Source organism: Phasianus colchicus, chromosome Z (assembly GCF_987193195.1).
Source record: "Phasianus colchicus chromosome Z, bPhaCol1.hap1.1, whole genome shotgun sequence".
Taxonomy (NCBI): Eukaryota; Metazoa; Chordata; class Aves; order Galliformes; family Phasianidae; genus Phasianus; species Phasianus colchicus.
The window spans coordinates 51,546,924-51,561,231 of NC_143476.1; the positions used below are offsets into that span (position 1 = coordinate 51,546,924).

Sequence of the window (14,308 nt, forward strand, 5' to 3'; positions counted from 1 at the left end):
GGTGAAGGCTGGAAACTGCAAGTTACATGCTGAACACTGGAAAAATTCTAGAAGGACAAGCAAATTTTTTGTTTTGTTTGTGTTTCATGGAGGTGGGAGATTTGCTATTCAGAGGGTAGTAATCTTTAAATAGCTGCCTGGTAATAACTATAATTTAACCTGCCTGTCCCCAGAAGTCTTCAGACTCCTTTTAAATTCTGAGTAGTCTCTCTGTAAAAGGAAAGGGATCATCCTATATAATTAAAATTATAGCTGCAGAGAGATATTCTCTGGGATTTAAATGTGAAACAAAAGCTCCACTGCCACCTTGGTACTTGTGCTTCCTGCCACTCAGGGTTCTCGCTTCTCGTAATGAAGAGCAAGACTAGATCAACACACACAGATACCTACTGAAAATCAAATAATTGATCTCAGTGCTGTCCAACCCTGCCCCATATTCAGCAACAGAAGAAAGAATGAAAACATTAAGAGAACTCTAAGGCAAAACACATCTGCCCCTTTCTAAAGTAATACATTCTATTCTAGGTCATGCAGGGAAACTTGGAGTGAAACAAAAATACCATTACCTGAAGTTGCTATATAGCAGAACAGTATCTCAGAGACCATTTCTTCAATGGTTACTATTTAAATGCTAATCTCCTGCTTACATTCTCTCATAACCAGTGTACGCTCATTTTTTCCTTTGTAAACATTGTCCTTGAAATACTTTTTTTTGTTGCTGCTGTTCCCTGATGTTTATCTACCTTATGATACAGTTCTATAGCACAGTTCTCCTAGACACCTCTCCAGAAAATATTTTCAGTGGGAGAGTCTTGATACTTCAGTTTGGGGAAGTATTCTGTCCTCTTGACAACTAGGAAAAAATGCCTGTTTTTCAGTTGGAATATATCATTATCACAGCTTGGCTGCAGAAACACTTGTACTAATGCAAAAAAGAGAATGATGCAGGAATTATTTGTTGAGACAAGCAAAAGAGCTGGACCATCTCTCTGGCCAGCAGTGGTGGATTACACTGCTTAAATTGTTTCCTGAACTCTTAGTTTACTGTTATAGAACAGATTCTCCATTTTCATCATTTCTGTAGGATCTTTCCTCTACACTTGCTCCAGGTTTAGCTTTCATATTCCAAATCCATTAAACACTTTGCCTATATCTTTGCATTCATCTCTGTCTTGTCAAGACCTGATGTTAAAAATCAATTTTGCTTCCAAGCCAAATTAACTCTTATTTCTGCATCATCGTCTATAGCAGTTTCACTTTCCCTCATTCTCTTCACATTTAAACAGCCAGGGATCTTCTCTTGTTTATTTTAATATCATTTTCAAAGTGACTTCCAAATGCTTTTTGGCATTTTTCACTGTATCCCAGTAGGACCTAGCTTGCTTTCCCTATTATTCTTTCCTGCTTGAATGTTATTCCTTACTTCCAGCATCCTTTCAGATGTGAAATCACAAAAAGTTCTGCAACTTACTGCTTCCTACTACTTTTCTGGTTTAAGGACACAAATTCCAACTACTTTTTGTACTTGTATTAAAGCAAATCTCCATTTCACCACTTCATAAGCTGCCCCTAAAAACCAGTACCCTCCATTTTCCAGAGTTGAACTTCTGAAGCTGCAGTAGACCAGTAAGTAAACAAACTTCCCAAAGTCTGAGATTACAATTATTTCATGGTTAGGAATTATGAAGATCTCAGTTTTAAAGTCCATCACTACCCCTTTAAGGTTCACTTATGATAAAACAAAACAAAACAAAAAGTACAGATGCAAAGTAATTGCCTACTTCATAAGCAGAAGGTTAAACAGATTTAGATTGATTCCCTTTTCATTCTCTTGCTTTGGTCCTTTTTGTCCTGAAAAGTAACAATTAAGGTGTTGAAAAATATTGGCAGATTAAAAAGAATAACTAGGAAATAAAAATTCATTTTTTGATCGTGTTGATTAATATAATGCAGTTCTCTATGTCCCTAATGACAAGACTGAGCACATACAAACACATGCCAACTTTAAAGCTGCTTTGTCCATAGGTGTGAAAGTGTACATCCCAGGAAAGGAGTATTCACTCTGCTTTTGACTGGTCTTGCAATCTGCATCAAGCATGTCACAATTTTAGAGCTAGTGATGTCTGCAGAGAAGGCATACCTTCACTCTTAGGCTGTACAGTGGAGCTGTATAAATCTTATTGTAAAACTCTGTTTTATTTCCCAGTTTATGCAAATTTACTTATACTTAAAGCCATATCTGAAAGTCTTCTTACTGCATGCAGTACAACTTTGTCCTGTGCAGCCTTCAAATTCTTCCTATTCTATTTTGTGTTTTATTCTACTAACCAATACTGATCAAAACAGAAAACAAGAAGGTTAATATTGCATAACAGAGAAGCATATATAATCTGGCTTAGCACCAAAACCACCATTTAGTCCCTCTCCAAACTGCCATGGAAACATTTGTTGTTCAAAACTGTATGTTCCTCCAGGCATGATTGATGTAAAAAAATCACTATGGCGTGTCTATGCAAACAGGAAGGATTTATGCAACATAGGTCTTACAATCACTTTCAACAGAATCCCCTTCTGCAAAAAAATTGCAGTGTTAGGACTGTATATCTCCACTTGTAAGCTTCATGTTGCAGATTCGAGTAGTATCCGTTGGCTTTCCACCGACAGGCAAATTCCACTGGCTGTGCATTGGCAACTGAACTTTATCTTAACATACTTGTTTTTCCTACACAATTTCCTAGTCAATTGTAGATTCTTTTATCTAAAAGAGTTTGATATGCCATGAAACACCAGTCCTAGAATATCGGAGGATATTCAAGGAACAGGGAAAAATCATTCAACTGAAAACTGCAAAATCTCATTTTTTATCGGTGCGTTCAGTGCAGTAGACAAGACACACTGCCAAAATTATGACATGAAGTATTCAGCTCTATTCTGATCTCTTTTTTTTCCCTGTGTCTTGTTTCCCTACAGATGATTTAAAACACTGCTTGCTGAATCCAAAAAACAATCAGCTCATGAGTATAACAGAGTGCCAAGAATGCAGGACTCTGCCCTTCACTTAGCTCACAAGCAAGTAAAATCTCCAATAGGGATTCTGCCAGTCAGCTATGCTGCACTAAATCTCACCATCAGAAAATAACATTGGCAGCATAATCAGCTGTAAAGGGACTATATGCAAAGCAGTAACTTGCAAAAATCCTTGTCCATCAGTTTTCCTTTCAAAGTGACTTGGGGGTGACAGGCATCTGGTAAATCAATTGGGGAGGAATCAATTTTCTCTAGGTAACATCATATTTTTATTTTGTGGGATTGGGCTGAGGCAAGAGTACAAGAAATACAGATGACAAAAACAATATGGCAAATGATTTGTAATTGTCATGTCTGTCATTCAAGTTGCCTTTTTTTTTTTTTTGGCTATATATTTATACTGGCAGTGAAACAACTGCAAGATTGATGTGTTATCAAGGAATATCTGGCAATATTTTTAATGAACAATTCTTTCTTTATCTTCCTAACATTCTATCACCATGAAAAAAAAAAAAAAAAAAGAAGAAGAAGGAAATGAAAACAAGAGCAAGCTCTCTGCCATGACAGGATTTCATCCTTTCTGAATATAACATTAAATCTCATTAAATCCAGACTTATTGAAGCACAGTCTTGCAGGTCGTAAAATAATTTGAAAGAGTCCCTTTGCACACCTACCTTTGAGTGGACTAAATGGTGTTACAAAAACATCTCCTAGGGAAGAATAAGATTCAGTCATATTTTATATATCAACGTGGGGGGGGGGGCGGGGGGGAACAAAATAAAATATATTTTTTTAAAGGCATAAAAAATAAAAGAAAAAAACAAAATCCAGCAAATCAAGCAATATCCCCTAAATTTCCAGCATAACAGTGGTTTGCTTCACATTGTGGCATGCTTGGGCTGACGTGATTTTTTTTCCCTTTTTCAATACTGCACTGAACAAACAAATGAAAACAGATCCAATGTCATTAAAAATTTTCAATTAATAATCATAAAGGTAAAAATCCTGTTCCTCGTGATTTCACTTCCAATTTTTGCACTGAACTGGAGCTGGACAAGTTTTCAGTCTCTGAATATGCATTATAGTCTTTCTGTCCTCCATAAAAATTGCATGCATTACAAAACTAGCAGCTTAGATCATATTCATTTTCAGTAGTAACTGAAAAAAATATATATTTTGTGGCTAAAACCACCTCACTATTAAGGTTCCTTTATCTCTAAGTGTTTTCTTAATACATTTTATTTTCACATCCAGGACGCATAGCTGTGGAGACAAACTTGAATACAACTATCTAATAGAGGAAACTGAAGAAGAGTTTCATGAGACATCAGGACCTCTTCCCAGGTATTACAGGTGACTATCTGTTAAGTTTTTCCCAGAGCGCAACCACTTCTACCTTGAGCTAGTCTTGTTTGTGCTGGGTGTTACTTCACCACTGGCACTTCCAAACATTTTCAGCCTGTAATATTGGGTGGGATGACTCAGCCTCTGCTATCGTAACACCAACATCCACCTCTGATGTTCTGGGCCAGTGCAACAAAATAGGAGCAACCCTCATACAGATAGCAACCACTAAAAGTAAACTCCTAAGTATTAAAGTAGATACATTTCTTAAAAGCATTGCTCTGCACTGGAAACAAAAAAACTTACTTCCCACTGATGCAGTTTTTTTCTTCTGTAGATTTATTTACCCATCTGATGGAAACAGAAGCATTTGAGACACCGTGAGCATCACCAATTTTTGTTTCATTCTGCCCTTGATATCAGATGCATTTTCCCTCATCACCTTAAATCAGGACTTCATTTCTGCTACAGCTAGAAACTTGACTGTATTTTGTAAGAGTTTTGGCTCCTTTTATAAGACTACATTAATGCAAAGACAAGTAATAGCTGAAGTTTAAGTACAAGTTCCTGAGCCTGACAGATGCAAAATCATCTCAGTTCTGAGGTTCTCACCTTTTGGCAAGCCTGGGAGCAGTCCTGACAACTTGTCAAAAACTTCAGTACTCTTCGTGATCTCTGATATTAAACAGGCTTCAGAAAGGCATATGGGTTACAACTATATAAGTGATCTAGATAGGTCACTCTGAAAGTAATGTTTCCTATTTATTTCCAAGCAAGTGGACATGAAATAAACGAAACACTATTTATCAGCCCTTGTCACTGTTGTAATGCACCACCCACTGCCTCACTGTGCTCACGTCCACTGTTTGGTCTCTCAAAACATTCAGCAAGCGTCAGTGAATGTCAATGGGTGCCATTTTTTCTGCACTGAGGAATTCAATGGCACACCTTCACTTCCAGTCAAATGCCATTCTGTCAGATTGCTTCTCTGCTGCCATCTGCCACACAACAACAACGCGTAACATAATATGGGTGGAAAGGTTCAACCTCTACCACCATACCATCAAAACAACATAGGCGTTACTTTCGGAGCAGTTCTTGTACAACGTGCTCACACTGTGCTCTGTCACTGATGCCACCAGGCTCATATTGACCCAAGTTACCGAAAATGATTTCTCTTCACCCCCTGTATTGGAGTGAACACATGCAGGTGCTCCATCAGATGGCAAAAGGATCCAGAAGGTAAGACCTCAGCAACCTGCAATGCTGCAGCTGCTTCCTTTTTTTCACCATTTCCAGTCACCATCAGCAGCTCTTTCCTTTGCATGTACCAAACTAAGAGTCATATTTGCAGACTCCACTTTATTATTAGTCGATGCTGCCCTCTCATCTTCTCAGTCCCTCCTGTTACAGACAGTATTTCAGAATAATTATCGAAGTCTTCTTTTTTATGCTTCCTGAGTTTTGTGAGCCAAAAGAGTGCCAATTGTCCTCTGGTCTCAGGCAAAAAATGCACGTTTAGAACTGCCTAGCAACTTCTCCCCTTACTGCAAGGAGGAAGCCTATTAGCATAAGAAAACCTTCCAGCTGGAAGCTTGCAAAGAGTCTCCTGGGACTGGATCTGGGAGCAGCCTTCAAAGAGGACCCGGCTGAGCGCTGCTCCCCCTGGGTGGCCTTTCCGCGCCGCCCCACGGCCGGCGGGGTAGCCGCGCGTGGAGCTCTGTGCTCTGCTCGACCGGGAGCTGCCGCTCCAGTTTCTGACTGTGCTCACAGTGTTCCCAGAGAACTTTTTTTTTTCTCATTTTGTTCCCACATCTTCTTTTGCTCACACTGTGTGCATCACACATCAAAGTCAACAGCTTCAGCTGCTAACCTTTGGAGTTCTGTCATTTGCTTTGCAGATTTTCTGCCAAAAGTGATGGTCTGTAGCACTGCAGTACAGTATCTATTTTATCCAGATATTTACAATTGCTTTCTCGCCACAGTCGCAAAATGACATTAGTAGTCTGCACGAGGACCTGGTCCACGAAGCAAAGCTATCAAATTCACTTCATCAGTTCTCGTCTTGTTTTGCATCCATTCTCTCAAAAATGCTGCCTGCAAACTCTCTTTCAAAAACCCTGGACTAAAAACTGTCTCTAGTGAAACCATAGGGAAAAGCTCCCAGCAGCCACTGAACTGCAATCCAGCAAATTGTGAACAGGATTGAGATTAAGGACATGGCCCTCTGATGTGCTAAATGTCTCAGCAGTAGCCAAATCATTCCAGCACCTGCAAAGACGGCTTTATGGGGGCTGTGCTGCTACTTAGTGAAATGAGGCGACTTTCGATCAGAGTTCTCTAAAGCTTTCCAAATTGCAGTTTGGAAAGCTAATTTCAATATGTGAATCACTGCTTTCCTGCAATTTATATCCATATGTGTGGTTATTTTTAAGAATGATTCAGTTTTGTATATATAATTTTAAAAGGACTTTTAAAGTTAATGAGCATCTGCACTAAGAGCTCCTTAACAGAAAAGCTTGTGTCAGCCACCAGTGCTGCTGACTGTGTAAACTTCCTGCTATTCTATAGGCATGCATATGGATCCTAAGGCTCTTACCTCCCGCATACACCAGGAGCAATCCTCCCGCAATCCACAGAATTAAAATGCTTTAAAAGCAGCGTCGACATGAACTGAATTTCCATCCATTTGAAAACTGTAATATCTTTACAATCAAAGTGGGACCAAAGAGTAAGTTCTCCAAGTTTTTAAAAGAAGTAAAGAGGGGGAAGTTTTCCACTGACAATTTCTAAAGACTTTGGTTCAGTTTTTGACTGACACAGCTCTCAGAATGTTTAACAATAGCGTTGGTCAACAGAATTTCTGCATCTCATGGGGAATATTTCCAGGTACTGCTTTGTTCCTGAACATCTCTTCTGAAGCTGAACCAGTTTTTATTTCTCAATATCCTGCAAGATAACCATGTCTGTCAGGGGCAGATTTCCAAAGGAACAAGCAAAAACAAAATTCAGTGACTAATCAAGTAACTGGTCACAGAAGTGAGTGCACTCTGCTCTGCTTTTCTTTCAACCATTTTTCAGCTTTCTCATTGTTCTTCCCTGGTTTTGTCATCTCCACATGCTTTGAACTCACAGAGCAAAGGACAGTGTGCCCCATGAGCAGTGGAGGTTTCCCAGTTGTGCATTTCATGTGAAAGGGGTCTTAAACATGGCAAAATAAAAATATGCTACAATTTCCTAGTTAAAAACCTCACTTTCTATATCTTGCCATTAATGCTGCAAGATGAAGGTTAGTAAGAACGTGCTGTTAAACGCACCAAACTACAGGTATGGTGGATATCTGATGCCTCTTCTCCTAGCACTGGTGTGGAAAACTTTCCTAGACACTCCTGTAGTGTAGGCGAAAATAGATAGAAACAGGACTATCAGGAAGATCAATGAACCTTGTGTGAAGAAAGACAACTCTAATGGGAAGTGACTGCATCTATTATGACGAGAACAAAAATTAACAACAACAACAAACAAAACAAACAAACAAGCAAACAAAAAACACAAGGGAACTACACTTGCTTGGAACAACGCTAAATTTGGCATCTCTGCAGAATTGAATGGGTCAGGAAACTCCTACTCAAGGACAAGCACCAACAGTCGGGGATGTGTAAAAGCAAGCTCAGTAAAGAGCATAATTTGGTATGGACAGTGAGCAATAGGCCTTGCCATTTTGCTAACACCTCAATTGAGACATCCTGATGTATACAAACTTATAAATGCAGACATAGTGGTGACTTTTATGCACAAATCTGCTCGCAGTTATTTTAGTCTAAATTAAAGTTACTGCACTGACTTGAAGGGAACTAGTTCAGATTTACGTCTCTGTAGCTGGCCCATTATTTCCTTTATTGTTTCTAGTTGCATGAAATCATCTGTGCACGTCCTCGAGGGCTGCTGGAACCCTCTGTCCTCCCCAGCACTACACATGATGCAATGAGCCTCTGACGGAGGAGGAAAGCTGAAAAGTCCATGTAGGGAAGCAGATAATTTCCTTTTGAGCAATGGATGCAAAAATAGCAGCTAATAAAAAGCCTTCAAACTGTGCCTTCAAACAGTGACAATTCAATACACACACCTACGAGGATGCCTTGACAAGCTGCTTGACTTCTCAGTAACTCTTTCTTGTTTTCTTTAGTGCAGCCTCCTTCAAACTCCCACACGCAGGTATTCAGCTCTGTAGTGACAGCTGAGACCTGCAGGTGTTTGCTGTTGCTGCCCTTTCAGAATAGACAAACACTTCTTCCTCACTGTAAACATTTGTATGGTGGTGCTTGCCTGGCTAGTTATAGCCCAAATAATGATGAACCAGCCTTTTCTTTTTTTAGTTTCTTGCTGTCATGCATTAATTTTCTTTGTAAATAGTCATTTGGAACTGGAAATAGCTTAAGTGAAATCACTCTGGTGATTATTTTACTAGCATTATCTTTTAGCAAGTGTTTCATATAGAGAGTCACCAGAAAAATATATTATGCAGTTGCCAGAAATACAGCATTTCACAATATTAAGCATTAAGCTCACATGCGAAGGAAGAACTGTGCCTAGCATGCAAATGCTTCTCACCATTTCAGTACTCTAATACTAATCTTACTTCACTGGCTTCAGTGACTGACTGAGTGACAGCAGAGATCAAAATTGTGCTTACTTGCCAGGGGCTGTAATACTCCCAGGGTCAAGAAGTTACCTAAAAAGAGTTTTTGACCTTTCTGTGTAGATGGAAGGTCTGGAAGCCGTGTATTTTTAAAGTCAGTTTAGAATACCAAATTGTGTAATTTTTAGGTTTTTTGGAAGTCTTCCTGGGAGGCTAAGAAACATAGTAGCTTCTCACATCTTAACTAAAAGTGCATGTGATCTCTATGTTTAGAACAGATATCCTTTTCCAAAATATTCATTTAACATTAAATAGAAGTGATCAAGAAATAAAACATTAAGAAATAGAGCCACAGTGATCTAGAAAATTTACTTACAAATCTTTCTCACTCCCTCAGCAGTTTATTTTTTGGTCCTGTGACTCTGTTTCTCTAGTTCTTTACTCAACACCAAATTAGAAAAGACCTGAATTTTAGTTTTAAAAGAATTAAATAAAAAGCAGCCCCCAAAGAATCTAAAAATAAATGAGAGACAGCAGTCTTTCTTAACCACCAGAGGAACAAAATGTGCCAGCATGAACTGTAAAGTCACTCACTTAGGGACTGAAACCAAAAACCTCAGGAAAGAGGATGTTCTTCATTTGGAAGCTGTAGAACATAAGAGTGGCCCAGAGCACTGTTTGACAATACAGTGACTGTGTGCCAATAAGACACAGGCTATGTGAGTTTAGGATGTACCATACAGTGCATTTTCATTAGAGACAGGGAAATACCTCTGATCCAAGAACATGCAAAACCTTACTTGGAAAATAATACTCATAGTTTTATGGTGTCTGAACCAGAAAGAGACATTTTCACATGCTGAAAGATGGGGGGAGGAGGCTTCTAGAAGAAGTAAAATGAAGAATGTTTTCTCCTGACACAGTGTGCATTGTTTAACCTTCCAAGATGGAACAGGATTACTTCATCTAAATACAATTGAGATGTTAAAGCTTGGAAAGGAGAAGAATTTTCTCTATTGGAGAATTATGTGATCAAGTTGGTGTATAGTGATCATGAGTTAATCTAGGCTATTGATTAAGAAGAAAATTTGCAAACATTAGGAGGATGAAGTTGTGGAACAGCCTTCCAGGGAAGGCCTTGGCAGCAATATCCTGCTTATTTTCAACATCAACCTTTAGAAAATTGATGGAAAGTGCTGTATAACAGGACAAGAGTGTTCCAGGAGGCAAAAGTTCGAACTTCAGAGACACAAGACTGTTGCTGTTGATAAATCTGAGAGACATCTAAAAAGAAGCTTATCAACATTCTGCAGGCTGCATCATGTTTACATATTTAACTAAATTCTTCAGGATTTGCATTGGTCTCCTCCTTTTTGTTTTACCCCTTTTTGCATTTTTTGTCTCTCTTAAACTCTATTCCCATACTGTCCTGAGGCACTGATGACAGATGATGTACAAAGCAGCATATTGGGCCAGATGTGCTCCAAGGGACATCACACAATCCCAGTAAAGTCAGGTGGGTACAGCTGGTTTGAGCAGTCATACCATCATGCAGCTTACTTGAGAGAAGGTAATTCTCACTGAGGCAGACAAACAGATTGGTGTCACCATCTGTTATGTGTCAGGTATGACCAACTTTGTAGGACCTCAGAAATTTTTGTCAAAAAATTTTCTATTTCAAGGCCTAGCACACTGCTGATACCCTTGACATACCTTACTCTTTTGCCTTGGCAGATTGGAATTTTCATGAGATTTGGTGCTAAAAGCATTAATGAGTTTTGGAATTTTCCATATGGTTTAGGGAAGTCCTGATGTTCCTGTGGCTTTTCTTGCCCTTAACACCTAATGTATAGCTTTCTGCAAGAGTGGAAGGCTTTGACTCAGTAACTTATGCTGTCTCTTACAAATCTATATGCTTCTCTCTTTTTAAATAGTGAAAGGGCAACAACATACATGGTATAGGATACACTGAAGATATTAAACAGATAGAAGGTCACTGGAATTCATACTGAAACATAGTCCTATGGGTTCTTCTGCCTCGTTCATGCTAGAAGTTGAAGTAACTAAAATGAGACATCTAATCCTCCCCATGCCTTTTGAACAAGTTAGACCTAAAAGAAGGTGGACACCTTGCTAATAGTTCCTAGCTTCCAACAGATCCTTGTGTGGTTTGAAAAGTGGAGGCATGGAGTCCTTATTTTCTCAGCTGCTTCTTGGACTGTTGCATAAAGACAAGTTAGTTATACAATAGCCAGATAGGGATTACACAACTTAGTTCCATAAACCTAAATCAGAATCAGAGTTTCTATTCTGCACTGGACAGACAAAACAATGTGGAGGGACAAAATTCTCATCCTAATGAAGTTAATGGCAAAACTCTTGCTTAGTTCTGTGAGATCACAGTTTCATGCAAAATCTTGGCTCAAGCTTGTAGCTGGCTAAAAAGGCTGGGTATTTAAAGCACATCTCTGTTAAGTTTTTCCAAGTACTGATGAGAAATGAGTTTCCTTTTTTTTTTTTTTTTTTGCTTTCTTTAAAAAACAAAAAACAAAACAAAAAAAGTTTAAAATAAGAAAAAAATAGAAAAATATTTTAAGACTAAATACTAAGCAGTGTCTGCAAACTTGGCCTGTATGCCTGGAAAAGTCCTGAAGTACTCTCTCAGAGTTCAAGAAAATATACTAGTAAAATGTCCTTTCCCATATTTCTGTGTTGGCACTTTAAGCCACAAAGGCTGCTGATGAGTCACATTATTTGGGTGTCAGAGAGAAAGAAGGGAAAATCTGACTTGTGGTGGTTACGTGTCCGAACAACAAAAAACAGACATCAACAAAACAAATCAAAGCCCCAGACCTAAAATCAGCAAGTAAACAATGCCATGAAACAGTGCACTGTGATACGAAGACTACATGCAGCGGCGTCACTGGAGCTGTTTGTCACACAGATGAAACTAATTATTTGCCAGTTGGATTAGTTTGACCTGGAGTGGATGGCACTGTGGGAGAGGAAAAGGTCATTGCAATTTCTTCAAGTACCCATGCTCATCTGGTCTGACTTCTGAAAACTACTGCTGTTTCATTGAATGTTAGCACATATATCAGGGCTCCCTTCACCCTCGAGATTCCTATCTGATGAAAAATAAAAGGGAAAAAAGGAAGAGAGGAGGTAAAGGAAAGCTTGTGCAACTAGCACTGCACATCACACACATTCCCAGCCCAAGGGTTACTTCTCTTGCTCTGTCCCTGAAGTGTGTTTTAACAACTGAGTTGATTCAGTGAAGAGTGTTTTAACAATCTGATGGTGAAGAAGTATTGGTGACCATCCTTATCTTGCAAAGGCAAACTATAGGTTGGTAGGATTCCAGTAAACCGATTCCAGTGCATTAATGCACACATACACCAAACCATTTCTAATGGAGCTTTTGGAATTGTATAAAATTTTCCCGTAAGCATTAGATGGATCACTCAAGGTTGGGAAAGAATTGCTTCTGTGTATATGATTAAGTGTAAACAGTTAGAACAGACTTGGTATAAACAATTAGGTATGTTTGGTCAGTGCAGTCCCAGTGTCATCACTGATGGTTTCATTTCTTAGGTCAGTCACTGATGAATTTTCTAGGCAATAATCTGAAAAGTCATCATTCAGCTTCTGACTAGCCCACATATGGCTGGCCCAAGGAGGGCTGTTCAGAACCTCAAAGGCTCAGCTGTGTCTTCCAGATTTTATCAGTGCAAAATAAAGTGGCAAAGTAGGCTGTGGGTCTGCCTCTCCTCCACACTAACTAAAAGTGAGGTGATGAGAAAATGATCCTTCTTGGTTTTCTTACTGTGACAAACAAATGACTGTACAAATCTATATTTTCATTCACCACCTCTGACATTTGTCTACCTCATCCTCCCTTCAGCCACATTTGTGTCTTTTTACTAACACCTCTTCCCAATTTTGTTTTCTTTCCTTAATGAACTGACTTACTTAGAACATCTCACATCCGTTATAACACCCTCATCACACACCCTCCTGTTTCTTCCTGGACAACAACAGCCTTCCCTTGGCCTCAGAAGACTGACAAAGTAATGAGGGAGAAAGAATAAAGAGTGTGACTCCGAAAATGAAGCAATAATGAAGCAGTACAGTGTTTCACTTGAATGAGATGCTTTGCAAGGCACTCAATGACTTCCTGGTTACTTAGAACTTCTCCACAACATGGCTCAGGCAGGATGAAATCCTGCCCTTGTTGTAAACTTCTGCTCCATTGGGTAGAAGCTTTGTTTGAGTGCTCATGTATAGGACTCAAGGATTAACAGAGGTATGAGCAGTTAAGAAGACACCACTCAGTACACTATCACATGCTTGTGCCAAAACTCAGCTGCCTCTAGGAAGCAGAGAGGATTACCCATCTTCTATCCTTTTCTGCATGTAGTTTTCCTGTGGCAAGAGCTACTTTCTCTCTCTCTCTCTCTTTTTTTTTTCAGAATTCAAAACAAAGCAAAACATTTATCACTCAAAAAATGCTGCCTTTATCTGTCAAGGCTTTTGAAAACTGTTACTGCTAAGCTTGAGCATTCATTCTTAAGTGTAATGATGAAGATGGTAAGTGAATCCAGTCTTGCTCAAATACAGAACAGAGACATGTCCTCAGTCACAGCAAGTACAGTTGACTCTTCAAATGCAAATCAAGAAAGCCTAGCCTTTCTAGTGCTCACTGATGTCCTCGAAAAAACAAATAGGGCCAGTGATTACAATTCTGTATATTTTTCCAAGTCCTGAAATGAAATCATGCTTGTTTTAAGTACACCAAGTAGCTTGAGGTGCCAAGTTTCCAAAATAACAAAATATAAGAGAAATCTGGTTTGTATGTTTACTAATTACTATGTTTGCCTTTTGAAAGAAGAAACAAAGAACAGAGAAGACATTCCTCAGCTGTTAGGTAAAACAACACTCAACAAACACTTCTTGTGTCTACCTTCCTCTGCCCTGTCAAGCATCATCTGGACATCAAGGCAATCTCCTTTCAGGCATCCCACACACAGTGGCACAGAGGTGGCATTGTCCTATTATGGACACCAGCACAATTAGAGTGGATAAGGAGGAGACCTTCATTTTATCTAAGAATAATTCACTGATAACTAGTGATGTGAGAAGCAGATATAGAGCATGTACTTAAAGATGCTTAGCAGCTTATCTTACAGGAGACAAGTCCAGCATTCACAAGCTAACAGCTTGGTCATAGATTGCCTTCTGTAAGCCATGAAAACCTGATAGCCTCTGTTCCATTCATGAAGTCACACATGTGGGAG

General features: G+C 39.1%; 1 protein-coding gene across 4 annotated transcripts in view; it reads right to left on the reverse strand.

The window, feature by feature from the left end:
- NTRK2 (neurotrophic receptor tyrosine kinase 2) overlaps nucleotides 1–14,308 on the reverse strand; it is a 208,961-nt gene that overhangs the window by 26,096 nt on the left and 168,557 nt on the right. The gene's annotated exons all lie outside the window — the stretch shown is intronic.